This window comes from Anarrhichthys ocellatus, unplaced genomic scaffold, assembly GCF_004355925.1.
Source record: "Anarrhichthys ocellatus isolate YVR2014 unplaced genomic scaffold, GSC_Weel_1.0 scaffold106, whole genome shotgun sequence".
NCBI lineage: Eukaryota > Metazoa > Chordata > Actinopteri > Perciformes > Anarhichadidae > Anarrhichthys > Anarrhichthys ocellatus.
The window spans coordinates 227,307-239,532 of NW_022280136.1; the positions used below are offsets into that span (position 1 = coordinate 227,307).

The 12,226-nt window shown below is 41.4% G+C and overlaps 1 protein-coding gene across 3 annotated transcripts in view; it reads right to left on the minus strand.

The window, feature by feature from the left end:
- Positions 1 to 2,302, minus strand: part of traf7 (TNF receptor-associated factor 7) — a 17,191-nt gene extending 14,889 nt beyond the window's left edge. For all 3 annotated transcript variants that reach the window (XM_031876258.1, XM_031876256.1, XM_031876257.1), the window contains exon 1: positions 2,194 to 2,302. The gene's annotated coding sequence lies outside the window, so the exon portion shown is untranslated. The remainder of the gene's footprint in view (positions 1 to 2,193) is intronic.
- Positions 2,303 to 12,226: the final 9,924 nt, after the last annotated feature.

Here is a 12,226-nt window from a genome sequence, read left to right on the forward strand (position 1 = left end):
ATGACCATGTGATATTTCAGTTTTTCCTTTTTTAATAAATTTGCAAAAATTTCTACATTTCTGTTTTTTCTGTCAAGATGAGGTGCTGAGTGTCCATTAATGAGAAATAAAATGAACTTTTTTGATTTTAGCAAATGGCTGCAATGAAACAAAGAGTGAAAAATTTAAAGGGGTCTGAATACTTTCCGTACCCACTGTATTACCTCAGTAAACATTGTGAACATGAGTTTATGGTCTCAATCTCTAGTTCCAAGTCTTCTTCAATACAGCATGATGTTCATTTAGTAAATTATGGTCAATTTAGGGTCAAATAGATCATAAAGCAGAGTATGCTTTAGGGCAGTCTTAAACAGGTTACTGCTGCTACCAGAGCAGTTTACGGCGTCTCTATGCCTCCGCAGTCCAAATATGGTCACTTCCGTTCACTGGTTGCAAAAAGCCAAGATGACGACGGCCAAATCGCTGAACTCGAGGCTTCAAAACCGTAGTCCACAAACCAATGGGTGACGTCACAATAACTATGTCCACTTCTTATATACAGTCTATGGTTGAGACACATAGCACAAAAATTCTGAGCAACACCACAGGAGCCTGACTGAAATCAGGATCGATACATAATGCTGACCATAAGTCGGCTTTGTGTTTTAACAGAGAGAGAGAAAACACACACCAACACTTGGCCCAAGTAATGTTAGACTGCCAGTTGCTACAGGACAGCTGAACGCTACGTAAGATGAGAGGCAGTGCATTATGGATCATGTACAGTGGATCTATTGTTGTTGGATATACGTTTGACCTACTTTACCGGTCTCAAGCACAACTACACGATCCAACATAATGATTCCACTCAAGTCATAACAGCAAATATGTTTTTTATGGTTTACTTTGTTCAACTGGATTGTTTTTAAATTAGTTTGCAGAAGTGTGAAAGAAAATGAGACTCGAAGCACATATTTAGTCTGCAATGGCTGAATACAGGAAGTTCAGTCAGTAATTTAACGCTCGGAAACTAATATTCTTATTAAAACCGGGCAACATAATCATCAAATATTGATGTTGTGATAAGACTAGCTTTGTCGTTTGTCCAAGTCTTTTGTCCGTGGATATGTTCTTATCAATATCACACCTGTGTTCTGAAAGCTGCGTTCATTATTTCCGAAGGAGTTCCAGGTTTTGCTCAACCTGACGTTTTGCTAGTCATTAAAAGTGATATAATAATGTGCATGACATATTTACATGCTTAAACACAAAACTAATACAAGAAAAACTCACAATCTCAGCAGCAAACACTGAATGGAGGAAGTTCACATTTTAACAAAAAGTAGTCTTAACTGGTTTTCTACTTAAACTGTACATTGTAAATGAACATTTCTTTGCACTGATGACCCCTCATTTAGGTTTATGACCCTCCTCCTGAGACATACACAGAGCTGAGGCAGCAGGGAAAAAAACACAAAACAGCTGTCTGACTGAAGGCAGCACTAACCCAGGGTCCTATCAACAATCTAATGATGGAAACTGTTCAGTGACCAGCATCTGCAACCCCTCAAACACACAGTGCGAGGGAGAGGGAGGGAGCAACACAGAGACAAAGGGGAGAGGGGAAAAAGTGACAGGCAAAAACCAGTGACCCGGACAACTAGATACTGATGTAAACAGAAAGGTATGCAGGACCGTGGGGCTCATATGGTACTAGGTTGCAGAATCAGGCCAGTGAAACTATCCAGGACCTCTAATCCGCTCCTAGCAGCGTCACTGTCTCTTTTCACAAGGCAGGAGGTTGCCGTAAAGAGGAGCCTGGACACGGAGAAGGGGGCGGAACACACACACACAACGGACCAAAGTTGAATACTGACAGCTAGCTAGCTTAATGTTCAAACACCGATAAATAAGTATGGTATATAGCGTATAACAGCGTTTCGCAAGGTAGCTACTGTAAACGACGGCACACAGTGCACTTTCTTATCGACCGTTATCTTGTCAACGGCCGTTTAAAACTGCGATAAATAGCTAGCTGAAGTGGCTCATTTGCTAGCTTAAGTTAGCTAGCTGTTGGTACATTTTCTGTTAGCAATCACTGCTACTAACGGCCTTTGGCGAACTCTGCTAACAGCCAACGGTGTGCCTGCGTTGTTTTATAGCTAACGAGGCCATTATTCAACAAAACGTCTGGGTTTCAGTTCGTGTACTTACCATTTTTCTATAACAGCGCAGCACCAAGTCTGCAGACGAATTCCTAAATCTACCCCTCTTCTCTCGCTCTCGCTGCCTCTACCTCACATACACACAGCTCCAATACCGCAGTGTGTTCTGGGACGTGTAGTAGAAGCGCTTACGGCGGTGCCCTCGATTAGCATTCTTTTCTCCGCTGTCTGACTACGGGCCCCACAATCCACTTCGCGAAGCTGCCATTGGACTCGGTGCTGTCAGTAAATTCCGCAAACCAACTGCAAAACGCACTACTCCCAAATACATCCACATTTCCCCCGGTTCCGCGCTGTTATTGGTTCCTGCGCACACCGAGCCATCATGCGACAGCCGCCATCACGTTTTTACAGTGAGCGCACGTGCACTGCAAAGGTGGTGTGATGTGGAGCGCTACTGACCAACAATCACAGAAAAAAAAAAAACAGAACCATTCCGTTGCATGCAAAAGATGTCATTATAATCCAAGAAGAGAACATTATATTCACGAGCATGCTTTAATAGAGGCACATTATGATTCAATATAGGAAGGTGATAGTAATTAAATAAAACAAGGAAAGATGTACTGAAAATAATGCACCAAAAACAACACAAGGCTTGTAATATGTAGCCTACAAAATACACTAACTTATATGATCATGTACAATTGCACATTGGAATTTGAATAATAATTTAATAGGGTAGGCGCAATATGCACAACGTATTTCACCAACAACACCGGATGAATCCAAACTTCCACAGCTTGCACATGTAATATTTCCTTATTGTTATTATTATTATTCTTATTATGAGTGGGCACTGATGGAGGGACGAGAATGATAGGATGGAAGAGTGTTTGAGGCCACTGTAAGTTGACACTGTCAGCATGTCCATGTGATATTGTAGTAAAGATGATCTCTTTGCATCACACCCATTCCTTCAGGTCATGAATGACTCTCTCTGTGTTTTTTCATCAGGGCTCTGTGTCAAATCTACTGAATTATGCTGCAGCATTGCAGTCAAACATACAGAGACGTAAGCCAGATAGTGCTTTTATTTGATAGGTGTGAATGTTATTGAGTTCGCCCACAGATGGGATGCTGGTTGACATGCTTCTGATGCATCCGTCTCTTACATCCTCAAAGTAAAACAACACAAATACCAAAATGTGTAGATGGAATATTATTCCATAACATCAGAGGCCCACTGCAATAGTAATGCCACATTAAAAAAGTAAAATGATGTGATCATTTACCGACAGGTTTACTATAAACCAAGGACATGTCATATAGAAATACTGTATATTACATCTTACACTATGTGGAATTTGCACCCCTCTCTTTGTGTAAGTAAGTGTAAGTATTTAGAATAGTATGTTATTGTATTATTGTTGATTTAGACTCTAATGCCATCTAGATATATTCATGCACATATTGCACTTAGCAGATTAAGTTCTCCTGTCTTTGATTCTGATTGATTGCCCCACGCTGTGGACTTTCTGTGGGGAAGGTGGCTGTCAGTCCGGTTACATCTTTTTTTTTAAACTCTGAAGTGCTTTTAAAACAAACAGCTTTGATGCAAAATTGTTACGTTACGTTAAGAAAGTGTGCAAGAAATATAACAAAGCATTCTACCGGATACTCCTTGAATCATAACAGCAGGAGTGTGTGTTGGCGATTCTAAAGGAGCAGAGAATAAACTGATTTGGGTTAGATGTCTGGGTGACATTGTACATATTACAGTTTTTTATTATTATTTCATGCTGACTTCTTTCCACCACAAGGGGGCACTGGTTATCTAGATGTAGCCCGAGATTCTAAAACACCCTCTTTATGGTCGTCTGTGTCTCTTTTGAGAATGTACCTCGGAGATGTTAAAAGTGATACAAACAAAATAAAATCAAAACTTCCATCCACGTTGGCTTGAAATCTAGCAACATATCGCCTGTAACCGCAGCTGATAGACAATGTAACATGCAGGGAACACGTTTCAAAATGTCACAGTAGGAAAAGCACAGGTGTAGAGGATAAAACATTTGCATCACATTACCATTATTATTACCAAAACATATCTTGTGTGACACAAGATATGTTTTTAGATTAAACCGTCATTGCACAACATGAGACTAATAGCCAGAAATCTAGCGTTAAGTATAACAGTTACACAGAAAACGTGGTGTTTGTTGTTAAAACTAAGAGCCAATCAGCTCTTCGATCTGTCGTCAGACAGGCATTTCCCATCATGCATTGGGTCACGCAGTCGGTGGGGAGCGACTGTGGCGATCGAGTCTGTACAGGACTGACTCATCTTGAATTGTATGTATGTGACAGTTGAAATTAAGTTTTATTTAAGTGTCTTCAGTATTTTTAAGTTTTTAAAGGTAGAATTCTCTCTAATCTTGATGTATTTTGTAAGATATTGGACATTCTTTCCACATTGGACCCCCAAACAGCTATTTAAAGTTTCCTGTGAGACATGTGTGGAACTACTCTGTTATGATTAATATTTTGTTTAACATGGTTTTTCCGCATAAAAAGAGAAAAAAGGGGCTGTAAGCACATCTACTCTTTCTTCCTCTTCAGAAATTCTGCTTTTGGCCTTGAACCGCCCACCAACACTTCTGCTTGCGCTAGGTTGGCCCATAGACTGTGTATATATATATATATATATACACACAGTATATGTATATGTAAGAAGGGGTCGCAGTCATCGTGACGTCCCTCATTGGTTTGTGGACCCATGTTTGAAATGTGGAGGAGTGACGTAGAGATGCCGTATACGGCTCTGGTAGCTGTAGCAACATGTAAATTACAAGATAGCCATGCCCTGAAGCATAGCCTGCTTTATGGTATATTTTACTCTAAATGGGACCATAAATTACTAAATGAACATCATACTGTTTTGAAGAAGACTTGAAGCTAGCGATTGAGACCATAATCTCATGTTGACATTGTTTACTGAGGGAATAAATCAAGTGAGAAGTAGTCATTTTCTCATAGACTTCAAGACAATCTGACTTCTTTTTGCAACCAGAGAGGTTGCCCCCTGCTGGCCAGAATGCAACATAATTGACAAGAATATCTACTGAAATTGTTTGGTGGATAGGAAAGGAAGCTGCAGGGTTCGGTTTACATCCAAAAACTGCTCACTCTACTATAAACTGTCAAAGTTTTCCCCATGCTAATGCTAACTCTAGCTCTCTGTAGTGACAAGTCTGCACTGGAGGTTTCCCGTTTCTTAGCTGGTGTTGTTCCGAAGACTGTTTCTCTCTCATGTGTTGGCATTGGACAGTTAATCAGCTTTCAAATATCTCCCGTACCAAATCTCGCTTGCGCAGGGTTCGTGTGAATCACAGATTTTAGGGAAGTACACAGACATTGCCCTCTCCAGAAGTTTTGATATGCAGCTGTAGCAAGCAGCCAGTTAGCTTAGCTTAGCTTAGTGTAATAACACTAGGAAGCCTGCACCACAGTCACATTCACACCCAGCGATGTTAGAAGTCGTCCCAAGGTACTGATCTGGTTTCAATCCATCAATTTCTTACCCCAGTAAAGAGTTCAGGAGTCCCTTACCCGCTCCCCATTGTGCTAAAGCTGACTCGGACTTTTAACACAGTACCAGATTACATCAGTATTAAAACTTCCGATAAACTCACTATACGGGGGCGACCGTGGCTCACTGGGTTAAGAGGGTTGTCTGGTAACCGCAAGGTCAATGGTTTGATCCTCCACTGGGACGTGTCACGTGTCGAAGTGTCACTGAGCAAGACACTGAACCCCTAACGGCTCCCCGGCTGCCTGTCATTGGCAGCCCACTGCTCCCTATATACAGGGATGGGTCAAATGCAGAGACAAATTTCCCCCTTAAAGGGATCAATATAGATTTAATATAAATTAAAATACACATTTTAAAAACCAGAACACACAGTTGTTTTTTTGATTCATTAATGGTGAGGAGAGCAAATCCAGAACGGAAGCTGCGAAAACAGGAGTGAGAGAAATGAAGAAAAAAATGTAAAACTGTCTTTCCACTCGCTCCCTACAGCCCTCTGTAACAGATGTGACACTTTACAGGCTCCATTAAGAGCTGTGGCCATCTTGGGTGGTAGAGATACCGGGATGCTGGCTAGATGAAATTAGCCCCCTTCACCTCTCAGGGTCATGGACCGCCACTCTTTAAAGTCCCTCCATTTCCATTCAACGGCAGATGATTTCCTGTACCCGCTGTCCCTGTGCTGCTGGAGCCAGAGTGCACACCGGGAGCGGAGGCCGTCAACCACTTGCACAGAAAGGTGTGAAATGATTGGAAAATTGGCTGTCTCACTGTGTAAAACCTTGAGGAGTTGTTTTTTTTTCCTTGACACTATTGATTCCCAAGAGCAGAAGGCAAGAGAGCTGTGCTGCTCAGCTTCAGATGTACTTAGTCTGCTTTCTGCCATGTCAGCAGAATGGGAAGAGCAGAAAGATGTACTTATGGTAAGACTTAGGAGCATATACATATTACATAGATTGGCCGAGTCTATACTCCTTTCTGGTATAGCACGGCCGATGCTCTATGAATACAGATGTTGCTACTTTTAAAAGACATTTAAGACCATCATTTGGACTTTACTATGTGAACAAACAAATCTTTAGCATGCTAACGTTTGCTAGTTAGCACTAAAGACAAAATACAGCCGAGGCCGATGAGAATGTCACTTATTTTTACGTTTTTTGTCGTAAACCAAAGAAATGGACTAACTGAATTTTGCTGATGACGGCGCTATATGAAAAGTTATCAAAGTTATTACAGTTGATCCTTGGGTTGACCTTAAATGTCAGTTGTCAAGGTATTCTGAACCACAAACAAGAGTAATGTCAGGGGAAAAGCAACGCCAGTAGCATTCATCGTCTGGGTACCATGAATGCCTGTACAGAATTTCATGGAAATCCATCCAATATTTGTTGAGATATTTCAGTTAGGACCAAAATGGTTGATCGACTGACCAACCTGGATGGGTCAAACAAACACGGAACTTTCACCCAGGGGACCACTGTTCATGTCCCGTGTGAAACCAAAAGTCATCACATTGAGTTTTATAAAGTAATGTCCGTAACTCTGTTAGTATTGTACCATGTCATGTACTATATTACATACACAATGTAGTACTTATGTACGTAACAAACGTACTTATTTTAACCCAAACCATGACCTTTTCCTAAACATAACCAAAATATTTTAGTTTAACAATGTTAACCACGTGTTTAAAACTGCAACCTTTTCACCCGTTTCCCATTAATCTGAGGTGATATCTGGTGTGACACATTTGATGAACGGTCAGAGCTGGCAAAGAGGGTGTGGATTAGATTAGATCACGGCTTTTTGTGTAAATGTGCACCCTGATGTGAGATTGCAAACCATGTCCCTCGCTATGTGTGTGTTTGGATTACAAGTCCTTCAACAGATTACCGATGCTCCATTAGAGAAAGTAAGACCAGTTTGTCAACACACTGGTCAGGACGTTGACACAATTTTGACACCAAACACACAGAAAAAAAACACACAATGATGAAACGGTAGACAGATCGTCAAACATCAACAGTAACTTGTATTAGACTTGTGGTCGTATTGTGTATGACATTCTATTGTTTCAGTGTGGACTTTATGGTGTCCGCATGTTTGGGGAACTGGACTAAACGAATTTCCCTGTGTGGGTTAATACATTTGATCTAGAAAAAAACCTGTGAATGTACTGTGGAAACTGGTGTTTGTATGATACATTGTATGAGTTAATTTACTTGGCTTTATTAGTGGGTTATTGTATTTAAGTCTCAATGAGAAACACAAATTATGTGTTCTGTTGTTTTGACACAATTCCTTGCACTTTTGACTGCCTTGGACTCAACAATGATTGAGGGACATTTTATTTTGGTGATAGTTGGGAACTCGTTATTGTGAAATTTTTCAATTTCAGCGTGTGGTTTAATGGTTTGAGTGAGTGTTTTCCAAAACAATCCAGTATAAAATGATGCTGTGATTGGTCTTAATGTTTTAAGAATTGCTCAACATTTTATTTGCTTTCCTGCCGAAAAGTTAGTTGAGAAGTTCGACTTTGTCTATACAGAAGTTATGAAGCTACATCCAGCAGTTGGTTAGCTTAGCTGAGCATAAAGACTGGAAACAGCTAGCCTGGTTCTGTCCAAAATGTAACAAAATCAGCTCTTAAATTACATTTGTTTTTTTTGTTACATTTGAACAAAGCCAGGCTAGCTGTTTCCACCTGTGCTAAACTAAGGTAAGCAAATTTACTGCTGGTGGTTGTTTTATTTCTCTTCAGATGGAATGAATCATTATTTTGTTAATCTGCAAAAAATCTAGTTAATCTAATTATTTTTGATCAAATCATAAGCATTGTCCACTAAATCTTCCAAATAAAAGTTCACTTTTAATCATCTAGAATCATACACAGAGAAACACTTTTCCTTGTTTGGCGTCACTGTTTCACCGCCAATATCTGTGTGTGAAGGGTTAACCGCCTCGGGTTGCGTGCAGAGAGATGGAGCATTAAAACTAGCAAACACACACACACACACAGATGGGGTAGCAGTGATGATGTGAGCACCAGTACTACTTAGAGACAGGGTCTTACTCAGCACTGATCATTAATTCATGACGCACATCTCAGATGGAACCTCAGATCAGAAACCTCGACCTTGCATTGCTGAAAAAAAACAAAGTCAAACTGAAAGAGAACACAGAGCGTGGATACGTCTTGAGAAAAGTCCTTGTGACTGAAACATTGAGTCTTTATCAATAAATCAATGCAGAGGTAGTAAGTGTCTGTGGGAACGGAGCAGGAAAGGTACGTACAGGGTCGGAAAACAGAGAAAAATTAATTTGGACTGGTGAATGACTAAAAGAGTGTGTGTTTCCTCTGTTTATAAAAACATCCACTCTTCCACATCATGTCCCGTAAAAGGGAATATTCCATTCTAGCTTTAAGCCTTTTCTCATCTCTCCCTCTCAACACTAAAATCTTTGAACTCCCCTGACCTGCCAACGCTCCAAAAAGAAGTTTTCATCTCAACAAATCCACAGAAAAAAATGCCCTACTTTGATGAGCTGGACGGAGGTCATGTTTCTTTGCCCCATTTGTTTGTTAGTCTTTGTCAAATCACTATGAATAGATTCTGACTGAACAATCACGTCGACTTAAATGGCAGTTTCACAGAATAGCCAGCTGTTAATATGTTTACAATGGAAACCTTTATAGAACTAGATTAAATCCTACTCTCTCTTTCTCCCCCATCCTCCCTCCCGCTGCTTCCATCATCCCGCTGCTCTCATCCGACCCCACCACCACCCCCACCCCTCCTCCATTGTGTGCCTGGCTGCCTCCCTTGTAATCCAGTGTGTCTCTTTGTGGCAGTGCAGCATGTGGCTCAGCTGCACTTTGGCCTAATGGACCCAGTCAATGGGGAGGCTTGCCACCCTGTTGTCTCTATCAAGGTCAAGTGTGTGCATATAAGCGTGTGCGTTTGTGCGTTTGCTTGGTGGGCAGGCGGCCTTGTTGATTTTGCGTGGGGGGGGAAGATATCCATGTAAGGGTGCAACTAATATTAGTTGTGTTTAATTTTCAACTCTGGTTAATTTTTAATCTCATGTACATATGTGTTTGCAGTCTGTTAGAGCCTGTTCCTTGCTCTCCATTATCAAAAGGAAACTAGACTAGACCGTAGACTGTATATAAGAAGTGGACCTATTCATGGTGACGTCACTCATTGGTTTGTGGACTGCCGTTATGAAGCCTTGAGTTTGGCGTTTTCGCCGCCACCTTCTTGGATTACGGCCGTCACCATTTTTTTTCCGTTACCATATTTCGATTGCAGAGGAGTGATGTAGAGACGCCATATACGGATCTGTTAGCGACAGCGACCTGTCAATCACAGTAAGCCCGCCCTAAAGCATACCCTGCTTTATGGTCGATTTGACTCTAAATGGACCATCATTTACGAAATGAACATCATTCTGTATTGAAGAAGACTTGAAACTATAGATTGAGACCATAAACTCATGTTTACAATGTTTACTGAGGGAATAAATCAAGTGAGAAAATCAAGTATGCATGGCTCGAAATAGCAAATTTCAGAAAAAAACACCCTAATGTGAATCTGCCTTGTATTTGTTATTAGGTTTGTTCACCGTCTGGAAATCTAACCATACGGGAAGAGTTCAAACTGAATAAAAACCTTTTTAGTCCAATGTTTCCAGGTGAAAATGGATGCACCAACAATGACTCAACTTTCTCACTTTCTCCAATCTTACCAGCCACTTAGTGCTATGTGAGATTAAAAGAAAAGAGAAAAATGTAAAAATATGACTTTCTCTAAGGGAATATGCAACAAAAGAACCTCAACCAGGAACAGCAACAGGCAGCAGCCTATTACACTAACAGCAGATGAGCAACATTAACATTAATTTAAAGTCATGTTTCTGGCCACCTGATGAATTTAAGTTTTTGGTCCCCACCAACTACTGAGGAAAATATCCATCTCTTTAGCTGCTAAACGCCCCCTTTTGTTCACCAGCTAGCTAGCTAACCTGCCAGTATCTGCTGTTCAGCGCACATATTGGCATACAGTTGGTTTTTTGAGCTTTTTTTTTTAGCTGAAAACCGCCGCCCTCTGCGGCCAAAAACTATAATCACAAAAAAGGCTAGGGCTAAACCACAACATGACAGTAGCCCGCTTGAAAACCAAAGCAATGAGCTGAAAGACCCCAATGGCTGTTTTTGAGCTGAGGGGAAATGCAGAGTGATGTCTCTGTTGCTGACTCCTTTCACTGACAAGTAGTCATGCGATCCATTTGTAAATATAAAAATAGTGATAATGCCCTCTTTCAACTATGTTGCACCTGTGTATGATTTTAATATTCTTCGCTAACTAGCAAGCTAATGTTGCTGAACAGCACCGGCCTTCGTAATATGACTTTTGTATGGTGAATGGGATTTTAAATTGACACATGTTTCTGTCCTAAATCTTTTTCAGGGTCAAAATGTGCAAAGTAGGGAAGGAGCAGAATAACACGCACTCATAACTCAAAAGGTTTTTCCCTCAGATTAGAGATCGTCTTTACCTTCGGGATAAACAGTCGCAAACTGCATAAGAGAGGTTGTGGCCATATAAGAACGGAGGATACGTTGGAGCATTGACCAATTTAATTCACTCACCGGTTCACTCGTTTATGAGTGGGATGAGACAGACGCCATTTCTTATTAGTATCAAATTTGAACATTTTTTAGTAGACAGTTAGAGTTGCAAACGGAATATCACACCCAAAGTGAGGGAGGACGACGACGGAGCTTTGTGCTCACTGTGTCAGCTGTTGCGGGCATGGCCATCTGCACAGAAGGAGACAGATATTCCGAACACACAGTCAGCTGTTTGAGGCAGCATGAAAGAGGGGACGGCCCTTTTGAAAAAAGAAGCCTACCGAAAAAAGCCTCATGACCACCATTAAAACTGAGTGTAGGAGCCTGTCCAAAACATCTGCATCAGAGAGGCTGTGTGTGTGTGATTATCAGTGTGTGCTGAGGGAGGGGGGGTGAAGAGGGGAGTCTTGTCAGCGGTGTCCCACACAAAGAAGATAAAACTACTAATGGCCTGGGTTTCCCTCTAATGGAACGCTGTACGCGTCAACAAGGCTGCATTCAGAGTATCTCTTATTCATGGCTGCATTACGGCATCCAGGCCCCGGCCTTTCTTTCTATTTACAGCTCCCCCCACTCTCTTTCTCTCTGCCTGATACACGTGGGCGTCTCTTCTCAGGGCTCCTACTGTTTTTCCCAGGCTGCGCAGCCGCACCGATCGGTGCTCCACGCGTGGTGATTCTCCGGCGTCCAACAGAGCACCTCATCCCCACACACATCACATCGTATCACACTGCGGCGGAAGTGAACAGGGGTTAATTTCTTTCTGCATTTTCCGACAGCATAAATATGGAACGTTGCCCTAGGCCAAGGTCATAACACATCTTGTATGATGATGGACGGATTTAACTGTAA